This window comes from Microcebus murinus, unplaced genomic scaffold (genome assembly GCF_040939455.1).
Source record: "Microcebus murinus isolate Inina unplaced genomic scaffold, M.murinus_Inina_mat1.0 scaf020_hap2_Mmur4.0, whole genome shotgun sequence".
NCBI classification, from domain to species: domain Eukaryota; kingdom Metazoa; phylum Chordata; class Mammalia; order Primates; family Cheirogaleidae; genus Microcebus; species Microcebus murinus.
In genome coordinates, this window is record NW_027438966.1 from 281,505 (window position 1) to 303,136 (window position 21,632).

Below are 21,632 nucleotides of genomic sequence, written 5' to 3' on the forward strand. Positions count from 1 at the left end.
TAGGCTGACGCCATGGCACTCACTCTAGCCTGGGCAGCAAAACGAGACTCTGTCTCAAAAAAAAAAAAAAAAAAAAAAAAAAGAACACAGGGGGGAGGGGGGCACGGGCAACACATGTCACCTGAATACTTGTACTCCCATCATCTGCTTGAAAAGAGAGAGAAAAGAAAATGCAATCATAGAGGTAAGAGACACTTTTTAAAAATCATGAATCCGAAGAGAAAAGTAAAAGGAGGCCTGTGGAGCAGGTCTGGGTGTGACTCCGGATCCCCCAACATCAGGTGCCACCACCAAAGATTCCTGCGTGTAGCCCATAGAACCCCAAAAGCAACGGGACGAGTTCTGGTCACATACTCCCTCAAAATGACATCCTGGCCTTCTTCTGGAACTCCCTCCCCTCTCAGACTCTCAAGGTTTCCTCCAGCGTGTCGGTTCCCACAGAGCAGACCTTTGGTCTGAGACCTGACAGTCCAGATGCCACGCATGCTGCCGCGTGGCGGCGGTGTCGCGGCTTGGGACAAGAGGAGGCCCCACGGTGCGGGCTGGGGCGCCAGGCACCGCGGGCGGGCGCTGAGGGTGGGGGTGACCCCCACCCCGGGCCGCCGCCGCGCTCCCAGAAAGGGGACAGAACAAGAGGCAAAAAAAAAAAAAAAAAAAAAAAAAGCAGCAGCCTGTGGCACCCGGTATTCCCAGGCGGTCTCCCATCCAAGTACTAACCAGGCCCGACCCCGCTTAGCTTCCGAGACCAGACGAGATCGGGGGCGTTCAGGGTGGTGTGGCCCTAGACGGCGGCGGCGGAGGGCGCCCCTGCCCCGCTCAAGAAGCCGAGCCTCTCTGGGCTTCCCCGCCGCCGCCTCCCGCCCCAGGCCCCGCGCCGGGCCGGGCCGGTTGAGTTCGCCGGCCGGGTCCCGCGGGCTCCCAGGGACGGGGGTGATGGGCGGGGCGGGGCGGGGCGGGGGGCTGTCTCTCTATACACACACACACACACTCACACTCACTCACACTCACACAAGATGCGCCTCCACGGCTGGACTCGCCAAGGTGGAGCCCTCCCAGCCCCCCTCGTCTCCTCGCCCGGCCTCCTTCACCTACCCGCTGCCCACCCCCAGCGCGTCGCTGCCTGCCGCTGACTGCGCACGCGCGGGACGCTCGCCCTTTGACCCCAGCCAGGGGCCGCCCTCCCCCACAACCCCTTTCAGCTGCGCCCCCCCCCTCGCCCTGTGGGTGGGCTGCCGCCTATTCCCCCGGGCCAGGGCTGGGGCACAGCCAGTGTATGGGGCGTCTCTCTCTGGGGATGTGTCCCATGGGTGGGGTGGGGTGGCCTGGTTTGGGGGGCGCTGAAGAAATCAGTCCCCTCCATCTCCTACCTCTGGAAAACGCCCAAGCCCGTGGAGAACTGCCGGCACCGCTTCGTGGGGGCCGGGACCCTCCTCCGTGTCCTCCTGTGGCCCAGTCCAAGGGGCCTGGGCCTGGCCGGGGCTGCATTGGACCCCGACCACCCTGGCGTGTGGACTCGCTAAAAATCGGCCATTAGATATTGGATTCCAGCTTCCTGGAGGTCATTTCACTAATGAGTGCACCGGAAAGAGTTTCCTAATCCATCTGTGAGGGTGGCAACTGAAAGAGAATTTTAAAGCTGACAGAATAGGCGAGGGAAGGCATAGGAGATTTCCACACCCAGCAAGGAAGACTTTCCCGAAATGGAAGAAAGAAACGAGCAAACAGAGACACCGGTAGCCCGCCCGGAAAAGAGTCTGCCCCTTAGAGAAAGCACCCTGACCGGGTTCACCCGTGGGTGGGTGGCGAGCTAGCGGCATTCAGAAGAGCGAGGCCCGCAGTCTGTGCGGAAGACACCTGCGCTCGGGTGTGTGTGGCGGCGCGATTCACAAGCAGCTCCAGATGTTAAACCAAGGAGAAGCCAGGGAGTTCCCAACGCCCCAGGTGTCCTCAGCCCACGACTGGCTGCTGTGGGAATGGGAAGCCCGGCTCCTTGTCTCAGAGCGGGGTTCCCAGGAGGATCAGGCTGAAGCTGGGACTTGGCCTCAAAGTGTCCCCTCGCATGGCCACCCCCTTCCCCTTCCTGCTCCTCTACTCCTGGTGCCCCTCCATCCAGGGGCCAGACCTTAAAGAGTCACCGCAAGAGAATCCTGGTCCCAAAGGAGCCTTCTGGGGGACCGGTGCTGAGAGAGGTTGTGGGCATGGCCCGCTGGGGCTCTGCCCGACCCAGGGCTGAGAGATGCCACCTCCCAGCTCTGGGTCCCTGCAGGAAGTGTTGGCAAGCACAGGGCCGGTCCTCCAAAGGCCCAGGTGCAGGGAGCCCAGGCCAAGCAGCCTGTGGAAGAAGCCACTTGCCGTGCCACCCCGGGAACAGGACTGCAGGCCCCGGCCCTTCCCACCTCCTCCTCCTCCTCCTCCTCCTCCTCCCCCCCGCCCCCCCCCACAGGGCACAGGGCTCAGAGACACCTCAGACTCTTGCTACCCAAAGTGCAAAGGGCATCAGTTGCTCCTCCAACCCCCCAGCCCAGCAGACCACGTTGTCCAGCCAGCCCCCGGGCCTCCCTGGGGTGCCCAGCACAAAAGTGCAGACACCCACCGGACCCTCAGTCTCAGTTTTCGGAGGTTTTTGCCACTCTAAGGACCCGCAGGCCGGCTGGGCCTTCGGGCAGGACAGAGAGCCCCGGAATCCGACTTGGAGAGCTGCGTGTACGTCCCCATCAGGAGGCGGTCCCCACCTCCGCGGCTCTCCCCTTGCGGGGAGCGGCAGCCCAGCCGGCAGCCGCAGGGCCTCAGGGAAGACACCAGGCTGGGCCCCCGCGGCACAGCGGGGGCACGTCCCCCGCACTCACGCGACTTAGGGACGGCTGCTGGAGACTGCTGCGGCCACCCTGCTGCCGGGTTTCTGGAGGGCTTCCTGGAAGCAGCGTCCACACCAAGCCCTTGGAAGGCCCAGGCGACGGAGGAGCCGGTCAGGCAGGGGCCGAGGACGGTGAGAGGCCGGGCGGGAAGGAGCATGTCAGGCAGGGGCAGAGGACGGTGACAGGCCGGGCGGGGAGGAGCCGGTCAGGCGGGGGCCCAGGACAGTGACGGGCCTGGCCGGGGAGGAGCGCGTCAGGCAGGGGCAGAGGAGACGGGCTGGGTAAGGGTTAGGGTGACAGTTAGGGCACAATTCACAATCGCAAAGACGTGGAAGCGACCCGAGTGCCCATCCATCCAGGAGTGCATTAATAAAATGTGGCGCGTGGACACCACGGAGTGCCATTCGGCTGTGAGGAGCAGCGGTGAGAGGGCGCCTCTCGTGTTCTCCTGGCCAGAGCTGGAACCCGTTCCAGTAAGCCAGGTATCCCAAGAATGGACACACGAGCACCACGTGAGCGCGCTCACCAGCAAATTGGTACGAACGGATGGACGCCTAAGTGGACAGAGAGGAATCACCTTCATCGGGTGGGTGTCGGGCGGGTGGGGGGAGGGGAGGGGCATACACATCCATTAGGCATGGGGTGGGTGCGCACCGACTGGGGGATGGGCGCACTTGAAGCTCTGACCCGAGGGGGGAGGCTTGGAGAGGGCAAGGCACCCGACCTTAACATTGGTACCCCCACAATACGCTGCAACAACATGAGAGGTATATGAATAAGAACACAGGGGGGGCCGGGCGCGGTGGCTCACGCCTGTAATCCTAGCTCTCTGGGAGGCCGAGGCGGGCGGATTGCTCCAGGTCAGGAGTTCGAAACCAGCCTGAGCAAGAGCGAGACCCCCGTCTCTACTAAAAATAGAAAGAAATTAATTGGCCAACTAATATATATAGAAAAACACAGCCGGGCGTGGTGGTGCATGCCTGTAGTCCCAACTACTCGGGAGGCTGAGGCAGCAGGATTGCTTGAGCCCGGAGATTGAGGTTGCCGTGAGCTAGGCTGACGCCATGGCACTCACTCTAGCCTGGGCAGCAAAACGAGACTCTGTCTCAAAAAAAAAAAAAAAAAAAAAAAAAAGAACACAGGGGGGAGGGGGGCACGGGCAACACATGTCACCTGAATACTTGTACTCCCATCATCTGCTTGAAAAGAGAGAGAAAAGAAAATGCAATCATAGAGGTAAGAGACACTTTTTAAAAATCATGAATCCGAAGAGAAAAGTAAAAGGAGGCCTGTGGAGCAGGTCTGGGTGTGACTCCGGATCCCCCAACATCAGGTGCCACCACCAAAGATTCCTGCGTGTAGCCCATAGAACCCCAAAAGCAACGGGACGAGTTCTGGTCACATACTCCCTCAAAATGACATCCTGGCCTTCTTCTGGAACTCCCTCCCCTCTCAGACTCTCAAGGTTTCCTCCAGCGTGTCGGTTCCCACAGAGCAGACCTTTGGTCTGAGACCTGACAGTCCAGATGCCACGCATGCTGCCGCGTGGCGGCGGTGTCGCGGCTTGGGACAAGAGGAGGCCCCACGGTGCGGGCTGGGGCGCCAGGCACCGCGGGCGGGCGCTGAGGGTGGGGGTGACCCCCACCCCGGGCCGCCGCCGCGCTCCCAGAAAGGGGACAGAACAAGAGGCAAAAAAAAAAAAAAAAAAAAAAAAAGCAGCAGCCTGTGGCACCCGGTATTCCCAGGCGGTCTCCCATCCAAGTACTAACCAGGCCCGACCCCGCTTAGCTTCCGAGACCAGACGAGATCGGGGGCGTTCAGGGTGGTGTGGCCCTAGACGGCGGCGGCGGAGGGCGCCCCTGCCCCGCTCAAGAAGCCGAGCCTCTCTGGGCTTCCCCGCCGCCGCCTCCCGCCCCAGGCCCCGCGCCGGGCCGGGCCGGTTGAGTTCGCCGGCCGGGTCCCGCGGGCTCCCAGGGACGGGGGTGATGGGCGGGGCGGGGCGGGGCGGGGGGCTGTCTCTCTATACACACACACACACACTCACACTCACTCACACTCACACAAGATGCGCCTCCACGGCTGGACTCGCCAAGGTGGAGCCCTCCCAGCCCCCCTCGTCTCCTCGCCCGGCCTCCTTCACCTACCCGCTGCCCACCCCCAGCGCGTCGCTGCCTGCCGCTGACTGCGCACGCGCGGGACGCTCGCCCTTTGACCCCAGCCAGGGGCCGCCCTCCCCCACAACCCCTTTCAGCTGCGCCCCCCCCCTCGCCCTGTGGGTGGGCTGCCGCCTATTCCCCCGGGCCAGGGCTGGGGCACAGCCAGTGTATGGGGCGTCTCTCTCTGGGGATGTGTCCCATGGGTGGGGTGGGGTGGCCTGGTTTGGGGGGCGCTGAAGAAATCAGTCCCCTCCATCTCCTACCTCTGGAAAACGCCCAAGCCCGTGGAGAACTGCCGGCACCGCTTCGTGGGGGCCGGGACCCTCCTCCGTGTCCTCCTGTGGCCCAGTCCAAGGGGCCTGGGCCTGGCCGGGGCTGCATTGGACCCCGACCACCCTGGCGTGTGGACTCGCTAAAAATCGGCCATTAGATATTGGATTCCAGCTTCCTGGAGGTCATTTCACTAATGAGTGCACCGGAAAGAGTTTCCTAATCCATCTGTGAGGGTGGCAACTGAAAGAGAATTTTAAAGCTGACAGAATAGGCGAGGGAAGGCATAGGAGATTTCCACACCCAGCAAGGAAGACTTTCCCGAAATGGAAGAAAGAAACGAGCAAACAGAGACACCGGTAGCCCGCCCGGAAAAGAGTCTGCCCCTTAGAGAAAGCACCCTGACCGGGTTCACCCGTGGGTGGGTGGCGAGCTAGCGGCATTCAGAAGAGCGAGGCCCGCAGTCTGTGCGGAAGACACCTGCGCTCGGGTGTGTGTGGCGGCGCGATTCACAAGCAGCTCCAGATGTTAAACCAAGGAGAAGCCAGGGAGTTCCCAACGCCCCAGGTGTCCTCAGCCCACGACTGGCTGCTGTGGGAATGGGAAGCCCGGCTCCTTGTCTCAGAGCGGGGTTCCCAGGAGGATCAGGCTGAAGCTGGGACTTGGCCTCAAAGTGTCCCCTCGCATGGCCACCCCCTTCCCCTTCCTGCTCCTCTACTCCTGGTGCCCCTCCATCCAGGGGCCAGACCTTAAAGAGTCACCGCAAGAGAATCCTGGTCCCAAAGGAGCCTTCTGGGGGACCGGTGCTGAGAGAGGTTGTGGGCATGGCCCGCTGGGGCTCTGCCCGACCCAGGGCTGAGAGATGCCACCTCCCAGCTCTGGGTCCCTGCAGGAAGTGTTGGCAAGCACAGGGCCGGTCCTCCAAAGGCCCAGGTGCAGGGAGCCCAGGCCAAGCAGCCTGTAGAAGAAGCCACTTGCCGTGCCACCCCGGGAACAGGACTGCAGGCCCCGGCCCTTCCCACCTCCTCCTCCTCCTCCTCCTCCTCCCCCCCGCCCCCCCCCACAGGGCACAGGGCTCAGAGACACCTCAGACTCTTGCTACCCAAAGTGCAAAGGGCATCAGTTGCTCCTCCAACCCCCCCGCCCAGCAGACCACGTTGTCCAGCCAGCCCCCGGGCCTCCCTGGGGTGCCCAGCACAAAAGTGCAGACACCCACCGGACCCTCAGTCTCAGTTTTCGGAGGTTTTTGCCACTCTAAGGACCCGCAGGCCGGCTGGGCCTTCGGGCAGGACAGAGAGCCCCGGAATCCGACTTGGAGAGCTGCGTGTACGTCCCCATCAGGAGGCGGTCCCCACCTCCGCGGCTCTCCCCTTGCGGGGAGCGGCAGCCCAGCCGGCAGCCGCAGGGCCTCAGGGAAGACACCAGGCTGGGCCCCCGCGGCACAGCGGGGGCACGTCCCCCGCACTCACGCGACTTAGGGACGGCTGCTGGAGACTGCTGCGGCCACCCTGCTGCCGGGTTTCTGGAGGGCTTCCTGGAAGCAGCGTCCACACCAAGCCCTTGGAAGGCCCAGGCGACGGAGGAGCCGGTCAGGCAGGGGCCGAGGACGGTGAGAGGCCGGGCGGGAAGGAGCATGTCAGGCAGGGGCAGAGGACGGTGACAGGCCGGGCGGGGAGGAGCCGGTCAGGCGGGGGCCCAGGACAGTGACGGGCCTGGCCGGGGAGGAGCGCGTCAGGCAGGGGCAGAGGAGACGGGCTGGGTAAGGGTTAGGGTGACAGTTAGGGCACAATTCACAATCGCAAAGACGTGGAAGCGACCCGAGTGCCCATCCATCCAGGAGTGCATTAATAAAATGTGGCGCGTGGACACCACGGAGTGCCATTCGGCTGTGAGGAGCAGCGGTGAGAGGGCGCCTCTCGTGTTCTCCTGGCCAGAGCTGGAACCCGTTCCAGTAAGCCAGGTATCCCAAGAATGGACACACGAGCACCACGTGAGCGCGCTCACCAGCAAATTGGTACGAACGGATGGACGCCTAAGTGGACAGAGAGGAATCACCTTCATCGGGTGGGTGTCGGGCGGGTGGGGGGAGGGGAGGGGCATACACATCCATTAGGCATGGGGTGGGTGCGCACCGACTGGGGGATGGGCGCACTTGAAGCTCTGACCCGAGGGGGGAGGCTTGGAGAGGGCAAGGCACCCGACCTTAACATTGGTACCCCCACAATACGCTGCAACAACATGAGAGGTATATGAATAAGAACACAGGGGGGGCCGGGCGCGGTGGCTCACGCCTGTAATCCTAGCTCTCTGGGAGGCCGAGGCGGGCGGATTGCTCCAGGTCAGGAGTTCGAAACCAGCCTGAGCAAGAGCGAGACCCCCATCTCTACTAAAAATAGAAAGAAATTAATTGGCCAACTAATATATATAGAAAAACACAGCCGGGCGTGGTGGTGCATGCCTGTAGTCCCAACTACTCGGGAGGCTGAGGCAGCAGGATTGCTTGAGCCCGGAGATTGAGGTTGCCGTGAGCTAGGCTGACGCCATGGCACTCACTCTAGCCTGGGCAGCAAAACGAGACTCTGTCTCAAAAAAAAAAAAAAAAAAAAAAAAAAGAACACAGGGGGGAGGGGGGCACGGGCAACACATGTCACCTGAATACTTGTACTCCCATCATCTGCTTGAAAAGAGAGAGAAAAGAAAATGCAATCATAGAGGTAAGAGACACTTTTTAAAAATCATGAATCCGAAGAGAAAAGTAAAAGGAGGCCTGTGGAGCAGGTCTGGGTGTGACTCCGGATCCCCCAACATCAGGTGCCACCACCAAAGATTCCTGCGTGTAGCCCATAGAACCCCAAAAGCAACGGGACGAGTTCTGGTCACATACTCCCTCAAAATGACATCCTGGCCTTCTTCTGGAACTCCCTCCCCTCTCAGACTCTCAAGGTTTCCTCCAGCGTGTCGGTTCCCACAGAGCAGACCTTTGGTCTGAGACCTGACAGTCCAGATGCCACGCATGCTGCCGCGTGGCGGCGGTGTCGCAGCTTGGGACAAGAGGAGGCCCCACGGTGCGGGCTGGGGCGCCAGGCACCGCGGGCGGGCGCTGAGGGTGGGGGTGACCCCCACCCCGGGCCGCCGCCGCGCTCCCAGAAAGGGGACAGAACAAGAGGCAAAAAAAAAAAAAAAAAAAAAAAGCAGCAGCCTGTGGCACCCGGTATTCCCAGGCGGTCTCCCATCCAAGTACTAACCAGGCCCGACCCCGCTTAGCTTCCGAGACCAGACGAGATCGGGGGCGTTCAGGGTGGTGTGGCCCTAGACGGCGGCGGCGGAGGGCGCCCCTGCCCCGCTCAAGAAGCCGAGCCTCTCTGGGCTTCCCCGCCGCCGCCTCCCGCCCCAGGCCCCGCGCCGGGCCGGGCCGGTTGAGTTCGCCGGCCGGGTCCCGCGGGCTCCCAGGGACGGGGGTGATGGGCGGGGCGGGGCGGGGCGGGGGGCTGTCTCTCTATACACACACACACACACTCACACTCACTCACACTCACACAAGATGCGCCTCCACGGCTGGACTCGCCAAGGTGGAGCCCTCCCAGCCCCCCTCGTCTCCTCGCCCGGCCTCCTTCACCTACCCGCTGCCCACCCCCAGCGCGTCGCTGCCTGCCGCTGACTGCGCACGCGCGGGACGCTCGCCCTTTGACCCCAGCCAGGGGCCGCCCTCCCCCACAACCCCTTTCAGCTGCGCCTCCCCCCTCGCCCTGTGGGTGGGCTGCCGCCTATTCCCCCGGGCCAGGGCTGGGGCACAGCCAGTGTATGGGGCGTCTCTCTCTGGGGATGTGTCCCATGGGTGGGGTGGGGTGGCCTGGTTTGGGGGGCGCTGAAGAAATCAGTCCCCTCCATCTCCTACCTCTGGAAAACGCCCAAGCCCGTGGAGAACTGCCGGCACCGCTTCGTGGGGGCCGGGACCCTCCTCCGTGTCCTCCTGTGGCCCAGTCCAAGGGGCCTGGGCCTGGCCGGGGCTGCATTGGACCCCGACCACCCTGGCGTGTGGACTCGCTAAAAATCGGCCATTAGATATTGGATTCCAGCTTCCTGGAGGTCATTTCACTAATGAGTGCACCGGAAAGAGTTTCCTAATCCATCTGTGAGGGTGGCAACTGAAAGAGAATTTTAAAGCTGACAGAATAGGCGAGGGAAGGCATAGGAGATTTCCACACCCAGCAAGGAAGACTTTCCCGAAATGGAAGAAAGAAACGAGCAAACAGAGACACCGGTAGCCCGCCCGGAAAAGAGTCTGCCCCTTAGAGAAAGCACCCTGACCGGGTTCACCCGTGGGTGGGTGGCGAGCTAGCGGCATTCAGAAGAGCGAGGCCCGCAGTCTGTGCGGAAGACACCTGCGCTCGGGTGTGTGTGGCGGCCCGCAGTCTGTGCGGAAGACACCTGCGCTCGGGTGTGTGTGGCGGCGCGATTCACAAGCAGCTCCAGATGTTAAACCAAGGAGAAGCCAGGGAGTTCCCAACGCCCCAGGTGTCCTCAGCCCACGACTGGCTGCTGTGGGAATGGGAAGCCCGGCTCCTTGTCTCAGAGCGGGGTTCCCAGGAGGATCAGGCTGAAGCTGGGACTTGGCCTCAAAGTGTCCCCTCGCATGGCCACCCCCTTCCCCTTCCTGCTCCTCTACTCCTGGTGCCCCTCCATCCAGGGGCCAGACCTTAAAGAGTCACCGCAAGAGAATCCTGGTCCCAAAGGAGCCTTCTGGGGGACCGGTGCTGAGAGAGGTTGTGGGCATGGCCCGCTGGGGCTCTGCCCGACCCAGGGCTGAGAGATGCCACCTCCCAGCTCTGGGTCCCTGCAGGAAGTGTTGGCAAGCACAGGGCCGGTCCTCCAAAGGCCCAGGTGCAGGGAGCCCAGGCCAAGCAGCCTGTGGAAGAAGCCACTTGCCGTGCCACCCCGGGAACAGGACTGCAGGCCCCGGCCCTTCCCACCTCCTCCTCCTCCTCCTCCTCCTCCCCCCCGCCCCCCCCCACAGGGCACAGGGCTCAGAGACACCTCAGACTCTTGCTACCCAAAGTGCAAAGGGCATCAGTTGCTCCTCCAACCCCCCCGCCCAGCAGACCACGTTGTCCAGCCAGCCCCCGGGCCTCCCTGGGGTGCCCAGCACAAAAGTGCAGACACCCACCGGACCCTCAGTCTCAGTTTTCGGAGGTTTTTGCCACTCTAAGGACCCGCAGGCCGGCTGGGCCTTCGGGCAGGACAGAGAGCCCCGGAATCCGACTTGGAGAGCTGCGTGTACGTCCCCATCAGGAGGCGGTCCCCACCTCCGCGGCTCTCCCCTTGCGGGGAGCGGCAGCCCAGCCGGCAGCCGCAGGGCCTCAGGGAAGACACCAGGCTGGGCCCCCGCGGCACAGCGGGGGCACGTCCCCCGCACTCACGCGACTTAGGGACGGCTGCTGGAGACTGCTGCGGCCACCCTGCTGCCGGGTTTCTGGAGGGCTTCCTGGAAGCAGCGTCCACACCAAGCCCTTGGAAGGCCCAGGCGACGGAGGAGCCGGTCAGGCAGGGGCCGAGGACGGTGAGAGGCCGGGCGGGAAGGAGCATGTCAGGCAGGGGCAGAGGACGGTGACAGGCCGGGCGGGGAGGAGCCGGTCAGGCGGGGGCCCAGGACAGTGACGGGCCTGGCCGGGGAGGAGCGCGTCAGGCAGGGGCAGAGGAGACGGGCTGGGTAAGGGTTAGGGTGACAGTTAGGGCACAATTCACAATCGCAAAGACGTGGAAGCGACCCGAGTGCCCATCCATCCAGGAGTGCATTAATAAAATGTGGCGCGTGGACACCACGGAGTGCCATTCGGCTGTGAGGAGCAGCGGTGAGAGGGCGCCTCTCGTGTTCTCCTGGCCAGAGCTGGAACCCGTTCCAGTAAGCCAGGTATCCCAAGAATGGACACACGAGCACCACGTGAGCGCGCTCACCAGCAAATTGGTACGAACGGATGGACGCCTAAGTGGACAGAGAGGAATCACCTTCATCGGGTGGGTGTCGGGCGGGTGGGGGGAGGGGAGGGGCATACACATCCATTAGGCATGGGGTGGGTGCGCACCGACTGGGGGATGGGCGCACTTGAAGCTCTGACCCGAGGGGGGAGGCTTGGAGAGGGCAAGGCACCCGACCTTAACATTGGTACCCCCACAATACGCTGCAACAACATGAGAGGTATATGAATAAGAACACAGGGGGGGCCGGGCGCGGTGGCTCACGCCTGTAATCCTAGCTCTCTGGGAGGCCGAGGCGGGCGGATTGCTCCAGGTCAGGAGTTCGAAACCAGCCTGAGCAAGAGCGAGACCCCCGTCTCTACTAAAAATAGAAAGAAATTAATTGGCCAACTAATATATATAGAAAAACACAGCCGGGCGTGGTGGTGCATGCCTGTAGTCCCAACTACTCGGGAGGCTGAGGCAGCAGGATTGCTTGAGCCCGGAGATTGAGGTTGCCGTGAGCTAGGCTGACGCCATGGCACTCACTCTAGCCTGGGCAGCAAAACGAGACTCTGTCTCAAAAAAAAAAAAAAAAAAAAAAAAAAGAACACAGGGGGGAGGGGGGCACGGGCAACACATGTCACCTGAATACTTGTACTCCCATCATCTGCTTGAAAAGAGAGAGAAAAGAAAATGCAATCATAGAGGTAAGAGACACTTTTTAAAAATCATGAATCCGAAGAGAAAAGTAAAAGGAGGCCTGTGGAGCAGGTCTGGGTGTGACTCCGGATCCCCCAACATCAGGTGCCACCACCAAAGATTCCTGCGTGTAGCCCATAGAACCCCAAAAGCAACGGGACGAGTTCTGGTCACATACTCCCTCAAAATGACATCCTGGCCTTCTTCTGGAACTCCCTCCCCTCTCAGACTCTCAAGGTTTCCTCCAGCGTGTCGGTTCCCACAGAGCAGACCTTTGGTCTGAGACCTGACAGTCCAGATGCCACGCATGCTGCCGCGTGGCGGCGGTGTCGCGGCTTGGGACAAGAGGAGGCCCCACGGTGCGGGCTGGGGCGCCAGGCACCGCGGGCGGGCGCTGAGGGTGGGGGTGACCCCCACCCCGGGCCGCCGCCGCGCTCCCAGAAAGGGGACAGAACAAGAGGCAAAAAAAAAAAAAAAAAAAAAAAAAGCAGCAGCCTGTGGCACCCGGTATTCCCAGGCGGTCTCCCATCCAAGTACTAACCAGGCCCGACCCCGCTTAGCTTCCGAGACCAGACGAGATCGGGGGCGTTCAGGGTGGTGTGGCCCTAGACGGCGGCGGCGGAGGGCGCCCCTGCCCCGCTCAAGAAGCCGAGCCTCTCTGGGCTTCCCCGCCGCCGCCTCCCGCCCCAGGCCCCGCGCCGGGCCGGGCCGGTTGAGTTCGCCGGCCGGGTCCCGCGGGCTCCCAGGGACGGGGGTGATGGGCGGGGCGGGGCGGGGCGGGGGGCTGTCTCTCTATACACACACACACACACTCACACTCACTCACACTCACACAAGATGCGCCTCCACGGCTGGACTCGCCAAGGTGGAGCCCTCCCAGCCCCCCTCGTCTCCTCGCCCGGCCTCCTTCACCTACCCGCTGCCCACCCCCAGCGCGTCGCTGCCTGCCGCTGACTGCGCACGCGCGGGACGCTCGCCCTTTGACCCCAGCCAGGGGCCGCCCTCCCCCACAACCCCTTTCAGCTGCGCCCCCCCCCTCGCCCTGTGGGTGGGCTGCCGCCTATTCCCCCGGGCCAGGGCTGGGGCACAGCCAGTGTATGGGGCGTCTCTCTCTGGGGATGTGTCCCATGGGTGGGGTGGGGTGGCCTGGTTTGGGGGGCGCTGAAGAAATCAGTCCCCTCCATCTCCTACCTCTGGAAAACGCCCAAGCCCGTGGAGAACTGCCGGCACCGCTTCGTGGGGGCCGGGACCCTCCTCCGTGTCCTCCTGTGGCCCAGTCCAAGGGGCCTGGGCCTGGCCGGGGCTGCATTGGACCCCGACCACCCTGGCGTGTGGACTCGCTAAAAATCGGCCATTAGATATTGGATTCCAGCTTCCTGGAGGTCATTTCACTAATGAGTGCACCGGAAAGAGTTTCCTAATCCATCTGTGAGGGTGGCAACTGAAAGAGAATTTTAAAGCTGACAGAATAGGCGAGGGAAGGCATAGGAGATTTCCACACCCAGCAAGGAAGACTTTCCCGAAATGGAAGAAAGAAACGAGCAAACAGAGACACCGGTAGCCCGCCCGGAAAAGAGTCTGCCCCTTAGAGAAAGCACCCTGACCGGGTTCACCCGTGGGTGGGTGGCGAGCTAGCGGCATTCAGAAGAGCGAGGCCCGCAGTCTGTGCGGAAGACACCTGCGCTCGGGTGTGTGTGGCGGCGCGATTCACAAGCAGCTCCAGATGTTAAACCAAGGAGAAGCCAGGGAGTTCCCAACGCCCCAGGTGTCCTCAGCCCACGACTGGCTGCTGTGGGAATGGGAAGCCCGGCTCCTTGTCTCAGAGCGGGGTTCCCAGGAGGATCAGGCTGAAGCTGGGACTTGGCCTCAAAGTGTCCCCTCGCATGGCCACCCCCTTCCCCTTCCTGCTCCTCTACTCCTGGTGCCCCTCCATCCAGGGGCCAGACCTTAAAGAGTCACCGCAAGAGAATCCTGGTCCCAAAGGAGCCTTCTGGGGGACCGGTGCTGAGAGAGGTTGTGGGCATGGCCCGCTGGGGCTCTGCCCGACCCAGGGCTGAGAGATGCCACCTCCCAGCTCTGGGTCCCTGCAGGAAGTGTTGGCAAGCACAGGGCCGGTCCTCCAAAGGCCCAGGTGCAGGGAGCCCAGGCCAAGCAGCCTGTGGAAGAAGCCACTTGCCGTGCCACCCCGGGAACAGGACTGCAGGCCCCGGCCCTTCCCACCTCCTCCTCCTCCTCCTCCTCCTCCTCCCCCCCGCCCCCCCCCACAGGGCACAGGGCTCAGAGACACCTCAGACTCTTGCTACCCAAAGTGCAAAGGGCATCAGTTGCTCCTCCAACCCCCCAGCCCAGCAGACCACGTTGTCCAGCCAGCCCCCGGGCCTCCCTGGGGTGCCCAGCACAAAAGTGCAGACACCCACCGGACCCTCAGTCTCAGTTTTCGGAGGTTTTTGCCACTCTAAGGACCCGCAGGCCGGCTGGGCCTTCGGGCAGGACAGAGAGCCCCGGAATCCGACTTGGAGAGCTGCGTGTACGTCCCCATCAGGAGGCGGTCCCCACCTCCGCGGCTCTCCCCTTGCGGGGAGCGGCAGCCCAGCCGGCAGCCGCAGGGCCTCAGGGAAGACACCAGGCTGGGCCCCCGCGGCACAGCGGGGGCACGTCCCCCGCACTCACGCGACTTAGGGACGGCTGCTGGAGACTGCTGCGGCCACCCTGCTGCCGGGTTTCTGGAGGGCTTCCTGGAAGCAGCGTCCACACCAAGCCCTTGGAAGGCCCAGGCGACGGAGGAGCCGGTCAGGCAGGGGCCGAGGACGGTGAGAGGCCGGGCGGGAAGGAGCATGTCAGGCAGGGGCAGAGGACGGTGACAGGCCGGGCGGGGAGGAGCCGGTCAGGCGGGGGCCCAGGACAGTGACGGGCCTGGCCGGGGAGGAGCGCGTCAGGCAGGGGCAGAGGAGACGGGCTGGGTAAGGGTTAGGGTGACAGTTAGGGCACAATTCACAATCGCAAAGACGTGGAAGCGACCCGAGTGCCCATCCATCCAGGAGTGCATTAATAAAATGTGGCGCGTGGACACCACGGAGTGCCATTCGGCTGTGAGGAGCAGCGGTGAGAGGGCGCCTCTCGTGTTCTCCTGGCCAGAGCTGGAACCCGTTCCAGTAAGCCAGGTATCCCAAGAATGGACACACGAGCACCACGTGAGCGCGCTCACCAGCAAATTGGTACGAACGGATGGACGCCTAAGTGGACAGAGAGGAATCACCTTCATCGGGTGGGTGTCGGGCGGGTGGGGGGAGGGGAGGGGCATACACATCCATTAGGCATGGGGTGGGTGCGCACCGACTGGGGGATGGGCGCACTTGAAGCTCTGACCCGAGGGGGGAGGCTTGGAGAGGGCAAGGCACCCGACCTTAACATTGGTACCCCCACAATACGCTGCAACAACATGAGAGGTATATGAATAAGAACACAGGGGGGGCCGGGCGCGGTGGCTCACGCCTGTAATCCTAGCTCTCTGGGAGGCCGAGGCGGGCGGATTGCTCCAGGTCAGGAGTTCGAAACCAGCCTGAGCAAGAGCGAGACCCCCGTCTCTACTAAAAATAGAAAGAAATTAATTGGCCAACTAATATATATAGAAAAACACAGCCGGGCGTGGTGGTGCATGCCTGTAGTCCCAACTACTCGGGAGGCTGAGGCAGCAGGATTGCTTGAGCCCGGAGATTGAGGTTGCCGTGAGCTAGGCTGACGCCATGGCACTCACTCTAGCCTGGGCAGCAAAACGAGACTCTGTCTCAAAAAAAAAAAAAAAAAAAAAAAAAAGAACACAGGGGGGAGGGGGGCACGGGCAACACATGTCACCTGAATACTTGTACTCCCATCATCTGCTTGAAAAGAGAGAGAAAAGAAAATGCAATCATAGAGGTAAGAGACACTTTTTAAAAATCATGAATCCGAAGAGAAAAGTAAAAGGAGGCCTGTGGAGCAGGTCTGGGTGTGACTCCGGATCCCCCAACATCAGGTGCCACCACCAAAGATTCCTGCGTGTAGCCCATAGAACCCCAAAAGCAACGGGACGAGTTCTGGTCACATACTCCCTCAAAATGACATCCTGGCCTTCTTCTGGAACTCCCTCCCCTCTCAGACTCTCAAGGTTTCCTCCAGCGTGTCGGTTCCCACAGAGCAGACCTTTGGTCTGAGACCTGACAGTCCAGATGCCACGCATGCTGCCGCGTGGCGGCGGTGTCGCGGCTTGGGACAAGAGGAGGCCCCACGGTGCGGGCTGGGGCGCCAGGCACCGCGGGCGGGCGCTGAGGGTGGGGGTGACCCCCACCCCGGGCCGCCGCCGCGCTCCCAGAAAGGGGACAGAACAAGAGGCAAAAAAAAAAAAAAAAAAAAAAAAAGCAGCAGCCTGTGGCACCCGGTATTCCCAGGCGGTCTCCCATCCAAGTACTAACCAGGCCCGACCCCGCTTAGCTTCCGAGACCAGACGAGATCGGGGGCGTTCAGGGTGGTGTGGCCCTAGACGGCGGCGGCGGAGGGCGCCCCTGCCCCGCTCAAGAAGCCGAGCCTCTCTGGGCTTCCCCGCCGCCGCCTCCCGCCCCAGGCCCCGCGCCGGGCCGGGCCGGTTGAGTTCGCCGGCCGGGTCCCGCGGGCTCCCAGGGACGGGGGTGATGGGCGGGGCGGGGCGGGGCGGGGGGCTGTCTCTCTATACACACACACACACACTCACACTCACTCACACTCACACAAGATGCGCCTCCACGGCTGGACTCGCCAAGGTGGAGCCCTCCCAGCCCCCCTCGTCTCCTCGCCCGGCCTCCTTCACCTACCCGCTGCCCACCCCCAGCGCGTCGCTGCCTGCCGCTGACTGCGCACGCGCGGGACGCTCGCCCTTTGACCCCAGCCAGGGGCCGCCCTCCCCCACAACCCCTTTCAGCTGCGCCCCCCCCCTCGCCCTGTGGGTGGGCTGCCGCCTATTCCCCCGGGCCAGGGCTGGGGCACAGCCAGTGTATGGGGCGTCTCTCTCTGGGGATGTGTCCCATGGGTGGGGTGGGGTGGCCTGGTTTGGGGGGCGCTGAAGAAATCAGTCCCCTCCATCTCCTACCTCTGGAAAACGCCCAAGCCCGTGGAGAACTGCCGGCACCGCTTCGTGGGGGCCGGGACCCTCCTCCGTGTCCTCCTGTGGCCCAGTCCAAGGGGCCTGGGCCTGGCCGGGGCTGCATTGGACCCCGACCACCCTGGCGTGTGGACTCGCTAAAAATCGGCCATTAGATATTGGATTCCAGCTTCCTGGAGGTCATTTCACTAATGAGTGCACCGGAAAGAGTTTCCTAATCCATCTGTGAGGGTGGCAACTGAAAGAGAATTTTAAAGCTGACAGAATAGGCGAGGGAAGGCATAGGAGATTTCCACACCCAGCAAGGAAGACTTTCCCGAAATGGAAGAAAGAAACGAGCAAACAGAGACACCGGTAGCCCGCCCGGAAAAGAGTCTGCCCCTTAGAGAAAGCACCCTGACCGGGTTCACCCGTGGGTGGGTGGCGAGCTAGCGGCATTCAGAAGAGCGAGGCCCGCAGTCTGTGCGGAAGACACCTGCGCTCGGGTGTGTGTGGCGGCGCGATTCACAAGCAGCTCCAGATGTTAAACCAAGGAGAAGCCAGGGAGTTCCCAACGCCCCAGGTGTCCTCAGCCCACGACTGGCTGCTGTGGGAATGGGAAGCCCGGCTCCTTGTCTCAGAGCGGGGTTCCCAGGAGGATCAGGCTGAAGCTGGGACTTGGCCTCAAAGTGTCCCCTCGCATGGCCACCCCCTTCCCCTTCCTGCTCCTCTACTCCTGGTGCCCCTCCATCCAGGGGCCAGACCTTAAAGAGTCACCGCAAGAGAATCCTGGTCCCAAAGGAGCCTTCTGGGGGACCGGTGCTGAGAGAGGTTGTGGGCATGGCCCGCTGGGGCTCTGCCCGACCCAGGGCTGAGAGATGCCACCTCCCAGCTCTGGGTCCCTGCAGGAAGTGTTGGCAAGCACAGGGCCGGTCCTCCAAAGGCCCAGGTGCAGGGAGCCCAGGCCAAGCAGCCTGTAGAAGAAGCCACTTGCCGTGCCACCCCGGGAACAGGACTGCAGGCCCCGGCCCTTCCCACCTCCTCCTCCTCCTCCTCCTCCTCCTCCCCCCCGCCCCCCCCCCACAGGGCACAGGGCTCAGAGACACCTCAGACTCTTGCTACCCAAAGTGCAAAGGGCATCAGTTGCTCCTCCAACCCCCCAGCCCAGCAGACCACGTTGTCCAGCCAGCCCCCGGGCCTCCCTGGGGTGCCCAGCACAAAAGTGCAGACACCCACCGGACCCTCAGTCTCAGTTTTCGGAGGTTTTTGCCACTCTAAGGACCCGCAGGCCGGCTGGGCCTTCGGGCAGGACAGAGAGCCCCGGAATCCGACTTGGAGAGCTGCGTGTACGTCCCCATCAGGAGGCGGTCCCCACCTCCGCGGCTCTCCCCTTGCGGGGAGCGGCAGCCCAGCCGGCAGCCGCAGGGCCTCAGGGAAGACACCAGGCTGGGCCCCCGCGGCACAGCGGGGGCACGTCCCCCGCACTCACGCGACTTAGGGACGGCTGCTGGAGACTGCTGCGGCCACCCTGCTGCCGGGTTTCTGGAGGGCTTCCTGGAAGCAGCGTCCACACCAAGCCCTTGGAAGGCCCAGGCGACGGAGGAGCCGGTCAGGCAGGGGCCGAGGACGGTGAGAGGCCGGGCGGGAAGGAGCATGTCAGGCAGGGGCAGAGGACGGTGACAGGCCGGGCGGGGAGGAGCCGGTCAGGCGGGGGCCCAGGACAGTGACGGGCCTGGCCGGGGAGGAGCGCGTCAGGCAGGGGCAGAGGAGACGGGCTGGGTAAGGGTTAGGGTGACAGTTAGGGCACAATTCACAATCGCAAAGACGTGGAAGCGACCCGAGTGCCCATCCATCCAGGAGTGCATTAATAAAATGTGGCGCGTGGACACCACGGAGTGCCATTCGGCTGTGAGGAGCAGCGGTGAGAGGGCGCCTCTCGTGTTCTCCTGGCCAGAGCTGGAACCCGTTCCAGTAAGCCAGGTATCCCAAGAATGGACACACGAGCACCACGTGAGCGCGCTCACCAGCAAATTGGTACGAACGGATGGACGCCTAAGTGGACAGAGAGGAATCACCTTCATCGGGTGGGTGTCGGGCGGGTGGGGGGAGGGGAGGGGCATACACATCCATTAGGCATGGGGTGGGTGCGCACCGACTGGGGGATGGGCGCACTTGAAGCTCTGACCCGAGGGGGGAGGCTTGGAGAGGGCAAGGCACCCGACCTTAACATTGGTACCCCCACAATACGCTGCAACAACATGAGAGGTATATGAATAAGAACACAGGGGGGGCCGGGCGCGGTGGCTCACGCCTGTAATCCTAGCTCTCTGGGAGGCCGAGGCGGGCGGATTGCTCCAGGTCAGGAGTTCGAAACCAGCCTGAGCAAGAGCGAGACCCCCGTCTCTACTAAAAATAGAAAGAAATTAATTGGCCAACTAATATATATAGAAAAACACAGCCGGGCGTGGTGGTGCATGCCTGTAGTCCCAACTACTCGGGAGGCTGAGGCAGCAGGATTGCTTGAGCCCGGAGATTGAGGTTGCCGTGAGCTAGGCTGACGCCATGGCACTCACTCTAGCCTGGGCAGCAAAACGAGACTCTGTCTCAAAAAAAAAAAAAAAAAAAAAAAAAAGAACACAGGGGGGAGGGGGGCACGGGCAACACATGTCACCTGAATACTTGTACTCCCATCATCTGCTTGAAAAGAGAGAGAAAAGAAAATGCAATCATAGAGGTAAGAGACACTTTTTAAAAATCATGAATCCGAAGAGAAAAGTAAAAGGAGGCCTGTGGAGCAGGTCTGGGTGTGACTCCGGATCCCCCAACATCAGGTGCCACCACCAAAGATTCCTGCGTGTAGCCCATAGAACCCCAAAAGCAACGGGACGAGTTCTGGTCACATACTCCCTCAAAATGACATCCTGGCCTTCTTCTGGAACTCCCTCCCCTCTCAGACTCTCAAGGTTTCCTCCAGCGTGTCGGTTCCCACAGAGCAGACCTTTGGTCTGAGACCTGACAGTCCAGATGCCACGCATGCTGCCGCGTGGCGGCGGTGTCGCGGCTTGGGACAAGAGGAGGCCCCACGGTGCGGGCTGGGGCGCCAGGCACCGCGGGCGGGCGCTGAGGGTGGGGGTGACCCCCACCCCGGGCCGCCGCCGCGCTCCCAGAAAGGGGACAGAACAAGAGGCAAAAAAAAAAAAAAAAAAAAAAAAAGCAGCAGCCTGTGGCACCCGGTATTCCCAGGCGGTCTCCCATCCAAGTACTAACCAGGCCCGACCCCGCTTAGCTTCCGAGACCAGACGAGATCGGGGGCGTTCAGGGTGGTGTGGCCCTAGACGGCGGCGGCGGAGGGCGCCCCTGCCCCGCTCAAGAAGCCGAGCCTCTCTGGGCTTCCCCGCCGCCGCCTCCCGCCCCAGGCCCCGCGCCGGGCCGGGCCGGTTGAGTTCGCCGGCCGGGTCCCGCGGGCTCCCAGGGACGGGGGTGATGGGCGGGGCGGGGCGGGGCGGGGGGCTGTCTCTCTATACACACACACACACACTCACACTCACTCACACTCACACAAGATGCGCCTCCACGGCTGGACTCGCCAAGGTGGAGCCCTCCCAGCCCCCCTCGTCTCCTCGCCCGGCCTCCTTCACCTACCCGCTGCCCACCCCCAGCGCGTCGCTGCCTGCCGCTGACTGCGCACGCGCGGGACGCTCGCCCTTTGACCCCAGCCAGGGGCCGCCCTCCCCCACAACCCCTTTCAGCTGCGCCCCCCCCCTCGCCCTGTGGGTGGGCTGCCGCCTATTCCCCCGGGCCAGGGCTGGGGCACAGCCAGTGTATGGGGCGTCTCTCTCTGGGGATGTGTCCCATGGGTGGGGTGGGGTGGCCTGGTTTGGGGGGCGCTGAAGAAATCAGTCCCCTCCATCTCCTACCTCTGGAAAACGCCCAAGCCCGTGGAGAACTGCCGGCACCGCTTCGTGGGGGCCGGGACCCTCCTCCGTGTCCTCCTGTGGCCCAGTCCAAGGGGCCTGGGCCTGGCCGGGGCTGCATTGGACCCCGACCACCCTGGCGTGTGGACTCGCTAAAAATCGGCCATTAGATATTGGATTCCAGCTTCCTGGAGGTCATTTCACTAATGAGTGCACCGGAAAGAGTTTCCTAATCCATCTGTGAGGGTGGCAACTGAAAGAGAATTTTAAAGCTGACAGAATAGGCGAGGGAAGGCATAGGAGATTTCCACACCCAGCAAGGAAGACTTTCCCGAAATGGAAGAAAGAAACGAGCAAACAGAGACACCGGTAGCCCGCCCGGAAAAGAGTCTGCCCCTTAGAGAAAGCACCCTGACCGGGTTCACCCGTGGGTGGGTGGCGAGCTAGCGGCATTCAGAAGAGCGAGGCCCGCAGTCTGTGCGGAAGACACCTGCGCTCGGGTGTGTGTGGCGGCGCGATTCACAAGCAGCTCCAGATGTTAAACCAAGGAGAAGCCAGGGAGTTCCCAACGCCCCAGGTGTCCTCAGCCCACGACTGGCTGCTGTGGGAATGGGAAGCCCGGCTCCTTGTCTCAGAGCGGGGTTCCCAGGAGGATCAGGCTGAAGCTGGGACTTGGCCTCAAAGTGTCCCCTCG

The 21,632-nt window shown here is 62.7% G+C and overlaps 6 non-coding genes across 6 annotated transcripts; all 6 read right to left on the reverse strand.

The window, feature by feature from the left end:
• Positions 1-668: 668 nt before the first annotated feature.
• On the reverse strand, positions 669-787 carry LOC142867854 (5S ribosomal RNA). Its single transcript, XR_012917186.1, has one exon. It is a non-coding gene; the product is annotated as a 5S ribosomal RNA (ribosomal RNA).
• A 3,788-nt stretch (positions 788-4,575) lies between these two features.
• LOC142867855 (5S ribosomal RNA) lies at positions 4,576-4,694 on the reverse strand. Its single transcript, XR_012917187.1, has one exon. It is a non-coding gene; the product is annotated as a 5S ribosomal RNA (ribosomal RNA).
• Positions 4,695-8,477: 3,783 nt separating this feature from the next.
• On the reverse strand, positions 8,478-8,596 carry LOC142867856 (5S ribosomal RNA). The gene has a single exon (XR_012917188.1). It is a non-coding gene; the product is annotated as a 5S ribosomal RNA (ribosomal RNA).
• Positions 8,597-12,427: 3,831 nt separating this feature from the next.
• Positions 12,428-12,546, reverse strand: LOC142867752 (5S ribosomal RNA). The gene has a single exon (XR_012917109.1). It is a non-coding gene; the product is annotated as a 5S ribosomal RNA (ribosomal RNA).
• A 3,788-nt stretch (positions 12,547-16,334) lies between these two features.
• LOC142867753 (5S ribosomal RNA) lies at positions 16,335-16,453 on the reverse strand. Its single transcript, XR_012917110.1, has one exon. It is a non-coding gene; the product is annotated as a 5S ribosomal RNA (ribosomal RNA).
• Positions 16,454-20,242: 3,789 nt separating this feature from the next.
• LOC142867754 (5S ribosomal RNA) lies at positions 20,243-20,361 on the reverse strand. Its single transcript, XR_012917111.1, has one exon. It is a non-coding gene; the product is annotated as a 5S ribosomal RNA (ribosomal RNA).
• Positions 20,362-21,632: the final 1,271 nt, after the last annotated feature.